The following is an 8,258-nucleotide window of genomic DNA, read 5'->3' on the forward strand; positions in this document are numbered from 1 at the left end:
GTCAGCATGTGACAGTGAGAGCCTGTGTGTAGGAATGATTGTATGAGAGAGAGCATGTGACAGTGAGAACCTGTGCTTGAGCAAGACAGCATGTGGGAGTGAGAGTTAGACAGCATGTGCAAGAGAGAGACTGTGTATAAATGATTGTATGAGGGACAGCATGTGAGAATGAGTGCCTGTGTATGTGAGAGAGAGAAAGCATGTGAGAATGAGAACCTGACCGTGTGTTTGAGGGAAGCAGACAGATGGAGAGAAAATAAATATGTTATAAAAGGAATTGGCAAAAAAATAAGAAAGGGAAGGTGGAAAAAAAAAAGCCTGTGACCAACCGATTAGAAAACTAAGATCAGACAGCAAATGTAAAAAGAAATAAATTACTTTTTACTGATTGGAACATGTAATCTTTGGGAATGTGCAAGAGTAGCACTTTCTCTATGCGGATCTCACAATGTACGAGATCAGCATAGAGGAACTGGAAGCCCATGGGGCCTGCACAGAGGAGGCAGCAGAATGGGCTTCAGTGCCAATAGCAGCAATCAGCACCTCCGCAATAGCCATACAGCGGCAGTGACAGTGGCAGCAGAAGAATGAGAGAGGCTCTGAGGTTGCTGGCAAAAGAAAGAGAGGGGGTCTCTGCCTTTAGTGTGTGCATGTGTATGAATGGGAGTCTGCCTGGGGGTGTATGTGTGTGAATGCATGGGTGCCTGCCTGAGGGTGTGTCTGTGAATGAGAATGTATGGGTGTCTTCCTGGGGTTTGTATGTGTGAGAATAGGTGCCTGCCTGTTTGTGGTGTATGGGTGTGTGTGAGAATAAATTGGTGCCTGCCTGGGGGTCTGTGTGTGTGAGAATGAATGTGTGCATGCCTGGGGGATGGGGAGGGAGTGGTGTGAAAATGAATGGGAGCCTGCCTGGGGTTCAGTGTGAGAATGACTAGGAGCTTGCCTGTGTGTGTGTGTGAGAACGAGTGGGAGCTTGCCTGGGAGTGTGTGTTTGTGTGTATGTGAGGGAGCCAGTGAGAGTGAGAGCATGAGTGTGTATGAGAAAATCCAGGGGAGTAAGAGTTTGTGTGGGGGTGTGTGTGGAGGGGGAGAGAGTGCCTTAGAGCCTGAGTGTGTCAGTGTCTGTGAGAGCGAGAGGTTATGGTTGGGTATAAGAGCATGAATGTGTATGTATGTGACAGTGTATGTGTGAGAGAGAATGGACATGTGAGTATGTGTGAGAGAGAGAGGATAACCTCCTAATCCTCGACAATATCAGGGTGACTGGAAATCAAGAGCTCCCATGTATGGACAGCAGGGGCTTTTTAAAATCCTTATTAATTTTAATTATTGTGTGTTATTTGATATATGTACTGTTTTGAAATATTTTATTGGTGTTTGGGAAATTGTAAAAAATGTATATGATTTTAATTAATAGAAATTCTATTTATCAGTAGTTTTAAAATATTTTATTAGTATGGTTTTACTATTATAACTGATGCTTTGTTTCTTGATTTTATTTGTTTTATGAGGAATGGTGGTTCTGTTTTTCCATTATTAATACACAGAGTCTGGCTTCTTGGGGTTTCCATTCCAGTTTTTGTCTAATTTGTGCTCCTTTATTTTGTATTCTGTATTTGGTGAGGGTCTGTCTCTGCTCTGTGTGTGTGACCACGATGAGAGATTCTGCTAGCATGTAGTGTCTGTATAGGGATCTATAGCAATCGGGTTTGTTTTGTTTCCTCAGTAGGTGGTGTATTGTTATCCCAGGACCCAGTGTAATATTTACCCTTGCTTTTTCACAGGTAGGGTTATTATTGTTTGAATCCTTGGTGTTATTACTGTTATGTTATGATGGGATTGCAGTATAGATTTTGGGTGTCTCTTTTGCGGTGCTTTATGTTAGTTCACAATGTGTCTGGCAGTGGAAGGTGTTTGTGCTGCTGTTACTGTGAGGTGACACCAGAATTTGAAAATATCTTTTAGTATGATGAGCTGTAAGGGAAACATCCAAGCTCCATTGTTTGGGGGAATTTCAGTGGATGCACAGAGATACAGAACTGGAGGTGCAGGATTTGTATTGACATTCTGTCCCTTCCTATATATTCCAGACTTCATTCTCATAATCATATAGAATTAGTTGAATGAGGCTATCAAATAATTTTATAGTAGTTTTACTAGAAGTGTGAAACTGGCCAGCTTTTTAAAATAATGCAGAGGACCCTTTGGACTTTTTTTAACAACACTTTTTTTTATAACCAATTTTAAAGCAGGATCCATGCTATAGAGGTGGGTGTGATGAAGAAATGTCATTTTGGCTCCCCCCCCACCCAAAACAAATTCTTCTGTCTAGAGATGCCACTGATTTTCTGTGGCACACAAATGCATTGGCCCCTGGGCGCTGGAGACCCTTGGTGCGCCACTGGGTGCGAGCCATATGGGGCCGCAAGTGGTGGCAAAGAGGAGTGGAGATTTGGCGGGCCGCAAGCAGTGCCCAATCTGCTCGCGACCCAGAAAACCCCAGTCAGCGGGCGTGATTGAGAATGAGGTAGGAGTCGGGGCCGAGACCGGGGGGGGGGGGGGGGGCGCAAGGAAGAAGGCTCGCCTAGGGCGCCAAATCCCCTTGCACCGGCCCTGCTAGTCTCTAAGAAACAATATTGAGAATAATTTGTATTTCATTCCCCTCTATCCCTACTCCAAACATATGGGGACTGTGAGATTGATTAGAAGACCTTTGGTCATCTATTGATATGGAAGACAATTGAAAACATCACCATGAATTACCCCAATAGCAGTATTTTGTCTTATGGTTAGATTCTAACACATACTATGCAAAACTTTTTTTTTAATAAGCATTAAAGCTGAAATTTGTGATATATGATTCAACTGCCTGTCAAATACATATATAATTTCATGCATTGAACTTCACTTTAAGTTTGATTTCATTGATGCAGTAATGACAGAAACTCAACAAACTTGAATTTCACTCTAAGTAAATATACTTTTGACACACTGAAAAGCTCCATTCCTAGAATTAATATTAACAGTCACATAATGGCTCAGAAGATATTAAAATTTCCTGCTAAATATTTACAGTTCTTAATCTCTCTAAATATTCTATAGTTCACTACTACTTCTTCCAAACTTTGTAATCCCACAATGCCTCTAATTTGTAGGCCACTGTTTTTGATCACAAAGTTCACAAAGTGTATCTTATTACATTCGTTCTCAAATTGATTTTAATCACAAAGTGTATCTTATTTACGTTCGTTCAGTGCACCTGTTAGCTGTTCTGTGTACTATTGTTTCTCTTGTAAACCATTGTGAAGGCCAGTTCCAAACAACGGTATATAAAAACACTTAAAAATAAAAAAAAAATAAATAAAAGATTTTTATGAGGCTGTAAAAAATGGACCATCTACTGTTTAGTAGTTATTTATCTGCCACCCACATTACTAGCCATCATGTTCTTGAGTCTTATTTGTTTCCAAAGGCTAAATTTTCATGCTACTAAATTTGAAATAACTGTTTCATAATTGATGAAAGTAAGAACATAAGAACATAAGAACATGACATTTTAGTTTGCTTTTTTGTACTGATCTATATATTTTTCTTTTTGGTTTTTTTTGGGGGGGCATAGTGGGGTTTCATTGTGTAGTTTTCCTATTGTCTTCTCAATTGATATAGAATATTAGAACCAAGGTGTTATACCTGTCGGTTGCAGATGGCTGCGACCACGTGTACTGACCTCCTGCACTGCTCTCCTGCCCTCCCAAGGGCTGCTCACGGCTTGGGCCAGCATTCACCGTGGCGTTCCTCAGGACTCCTCATGGCGGCCTGGACACTGCCGCCAGCCTCCTCGACTTTGAGCCTTCCTAGGCGCGCACGTGTGCCACGGGCCCTCCTTTGAAGCCTCTTCGGCGGGAACCTCAGGGCGTCTCTAGTTGATGACATCATCAGACCATCATATTTAAACTCCACCTTCGCCCTCAGCTAGCCAACTTGGCAACAAGTTCCGTACGCCTTCGTGTTCCTGAGACTCGCTTCTGGCCTTGGACTTGGACCCTGACTGGTACCCGCTCCTCGGGGGCCAGTGCCGCATTGGGGACTTGCTCTCCTCGCCTACCCTGCTCCTCAGGCTGGCTCTGTGTCTCTTGGGTTCTACCTGAAAGGTCTCCCGTTCCTCAGGACTATCTCTGAGACATCTCAGCTGTCCATTAGTTCTACAGAGGGACTTCCTTGCTCCTCGGGGTAGCGCCCGCAACCTGAACAAGACTGTCCATGCCTCCCATTCCTTGGGACCACGCTTACGTTGAACAAGTGACTGCCAGGGCTTCTCTGCTCCTCGGGGCTATGCCCTCCGGCTTCCTAGGGACTTTACTCGCCTCCCCGCTCAACGGGTTCGCGCCTATGTATCTTATCGAGACTGCCAACATTTCCCCACTCCTCAGGGCGGAGCAACGTCATCATCAGAGGCTCAGTTCAGACTACCCCATCCTTTGGGTTGGCCTATGGTGTTACATCATCATCCTACGCTGTGCAGCTCCTCCCCTCAAGGTTGCCCTCCAGAGTACCTCTGATGGACCAAGCCTCACGCCCCCCACTCTGCGGTCTGTCTGGCACTCCTCTCCTCGGGGTCCCTGTTCAGGTATTTCCTCCAGTCTACTCTACACTAGGGATGTGCAGGCAAAAAGTTTTTGTTGAAACGTTGATATGTTGAAGGTGAGGGTTGATTCCGTTCAATATGAAAGTATGGAGAAATCCATAAGTTGTGGATCTGTCCATACGTTTCCCGGTTCCCTAAATAAAAATTTAAACCCCCCACCCTCCTTAATCCCCCCCCCAAGACTTACCAAAACTCCCTGGTGGTCCAGCGGGGAGTCTGGAAGCCATCCATGCACTCCTTTGCGATTTCCTCACGGCGCCGATAGCCTGTGTCATAGGGGCTGCCTGTGCCATTGGTCAGCCCCTGTCACATGGTCACGGCACCATCTTGTGCTTCTACCACGTGACAGGTAGGTCATGTGGCAGGAGGTAGCTCCGGGACCCCCGCTGGACCGAACCAAAACTTTTGGCCAGCTTGGGGAGGCCTCCTGACCCCCCCAAGCTGGCGAAAAGTTCCGGTTCGGTCCAGCGGGGGTCCGGGAGCGGAGGCGCGGAGGAGCACGGTCAGGAGGCCCCCCCCAAACCTGCCAAAAGTTCTGGTTCGGTCCAGCGGGGGTCCCGGAGCGACTTCCTGCCACATGACCTACCTGTCACGTGGTAGAAGCACAAGATGGCGCCGTGACCATGTGACAGGGGCTGACCAATGGCACAGGCAGCCCCTATGACACAGGCTATCGGCGCCGTGAGGAAATCGCAAAGGAATGCAGGGATGGTTTCCTGACTCCCCGCTAGACCACCAGGGAGTTTTGGTAAGTCTTGGGGGGGTCAGGAGGGTGGGGGGTTTAAGTGTTTATTTAGGTTCAACGTATTCAACATAGCTATGTTGAATAAGTTGGAAGTCGCGATGCGTTGCACATCAAACCTTTTTTTTCTCTTTTACAAAATATAAGTTGCGTTTTACATATGTTTTTTCGTGCATCCCGTAGTGTTAGCCATTCCCCATGTTCTTTTATATCCCTTGTTAACAATCCCCATATTTAAATGTTTAATGTATTTGACAAAGGTAACGCATAAGTTCCTGCAAATTTTGTTTAAATGTAAACCGATGTGATATGTAAAATCGAACACCGGTATATAAAAGTAAATACATAAATAAATAAATAAATGCGTTCAAAACGAATGCACACCCCTACTCTACACGGGGGTTCTCTCCTGGTACAGCGGGACCTCTCCATTGCCTCACCCAGAGCTCTCTGCTGTCTCTGACCTTACCTTCTGATGGTGCAGACCTATGGGGGTCCTTCCTACACATAATGACAACTTGCACCTTGGGCCAAGGGCACACATATCCACAAATCATAACACAAGAGCAGTAGAACTCCTTTATGGTTTGGAGGGGCATGCAAATTGCCCCCAACTCTGCACTCTGTTTATAATTTATGTAATTCTTCCTTAAATACATTCTTTGTGTAAGCCATATGAACCATAATTGATTTTTTTTATAATTATTTTTTTTAATAGAACAATGAGGCAGTGGGACAGGGGTTGAGAGCAAGGATGAGGGAAATAAATAAATACATAAATAAATAAATAAATAATTGAAAGACTGAAGAGAATAAAATCATGGTTGTGGAACTATGGGGAGGGACTGAAGAGTGAAAAGGGGGATGGGAAGAGAGAGGTGGAATGCTGAATGGGTGATACGAGAGGGTTGGGAGCAGGGGAAGAGAGTTAGTGCCAAGTGACAAAGAGAAATGAATAGGGGTAGAAAACAAACAGGAGATGGCTGAGGGGAGAGAAGAGAGACCTTCCCCTATACAAGAAAAATGATGAAGGTTCTGAAGCCCCAATTTAATACCCAACCCAGACAAGAAAAACAATAAAGGCTTGGCAACTCCAATATAATATTCTATTAAAGCTGCCAAGCCTTTGCCCTTTTTCTTGTAGGACATGGGTAGGGGTAAGGGCAAGATGGAGAGGGAGGGTTAGGAGCAGAGAGAAGAAAGAGAGTAAGAGATGGGTAAGAGCTTGGGAAAGAAGGAGGAGAAGAAGAAGGAAGTAGGCCAAAGAAAGAGGAAGAGATGTGGGCAAGGGGAGGGAGAAAGGGTGGGAGAGAAGGGAGAGGTTGGGCAGGGGTTGAGAGCAAGAGGAGGTGGAGGCAAGAGGAAAGAGAAGTGGCTGATGGCAGAAGAGATGGGTGCTGAAATGGAGAGAAGAAAGGGCTGGAATCAAGGAGAAGGGGCTTATGGCAGAGTAGAGTGAGGCGAGACCTGGGGACAGGAGAAAAGAATTATCCCCTCTCTCTCTTTCCCCTACCAGGCTTCATCTCTCCGCACTTCAGCAGTCCACTGCTCTCCTCCATCCTTCTCTCCCCTCAGTCTCTTTTCTCCTCATTTCCATCCTCTATTGCTCTTTTCCCCTGCCCCATCCTCTCCCCTCAGATTCTCTCCTCACCTTTGCTCTTTTCTACTGCCCCATCCCCCTCTTTTTCCCTGCCCCTTCCCCTTTTCTCTTTTGAGCCCTCCTCATCCTCCATCTCTCCTCCACTTCAACCCCTTTGCTCTTTCTACTCCCTGCTTGTACCCATTATCCTTTCACACCCCTGCCCATCTCTCCCACTCCCTTCAGCCTCCCTTTTCTTTTTCCCTGTTCCACCTCCTCTTCCATTCTCCTCCCTGATCCCAGCCCTCCCCCCTCTTGCTCTCACTCCTGCCCCTATCCTTTCCTCTTGCTCTGTTCTAGCTCTATCCCTCTGCTCTCCGAGCCTCCAGTCCTCCCCATAAACTTATCCTGTGATGCTCCCTACCACAGTTCCTCTAGAAGCACTCAACAAGAGCAGTGATGCAATACAGATAAGGACAGTGGCAGCAGCAAAAGGCAGGTCCTATGTCCGCAGCGGTAATGGCAAGGGAATGCAGGTTGGGTGGCCACAGTGGCAAGAGACAGCAGGCTTACGGAAGTGGGAGCTGAGACAGAAACTCAGGTCTGGTGATGGCGTTAAAGGAGGGCATGATCAGTGGCTGTAAAGCAAGTTAGATCTGCAAGGCACAAAGGGGTAGGCAGATACCGCAACAACAAACTGAAGAGATGGGTCTGGGATGGCGGCAAAAAAGGCCTAAACATGCAGATGCTCCACTTTAAGCTTGCTTGCAGCAGATGTTATGTCTCTAGCATTTAACTTCTGCCATGAGAAAGCTGCATAGAAAGGGAAGGTTCACAGTATTCTCTTAGAGGTTGATTTTAAAAGTGTTGTTTGTGCAAAAATGGCCGCATATGCACGTATGTGGGCCACCTGCGACCAATGTGGATTTTAAAAAGCTGCAAAGAGCACGTGTATGTAGAGATGTGATTTGGCCGAACCTTTTGGTTTGGCCTTTGTTATCGGCCCGCCCCGGAAAATTTTGTTTCCCGTGATTCGTGCCGATTTTTTTTGGCTGTCCCAAACTGAAACCCACCCCCACCCCAATCCTTAAGATTTAATTAATTACAATCCCCCAGCCTCCCGACCCCCCCCAAAATGTGCCTAATTTCCCTGTGGTCCAGCGGGGGTCCCAGGAGCAATCTCCCACTCTCGGGTCGTCAGCTGCCAGTAAACAAAATGGCGCCGGTGGCCCTTTGCCCTTACCATGTGACAAGGGATATCAGTGCCATTGGCTGGCCTCTGTCACATGGTA

The sequence above is a fragment of the Rhinatrema bivittatum genome, chromosome 1, assembly GCF_901001135.1.
Source record: "Rhinatrema bivittatum chromosome 1, aRhiBiv1.1, whole genome shotgun sequence".
Taxonomy (NCBI): Eukaryota; Metazoa; Chordata; class Amphibia; order Gymnophiona; family Rhinatrematidae; genus Rhinatrema; species Rhinatrema bivittatum.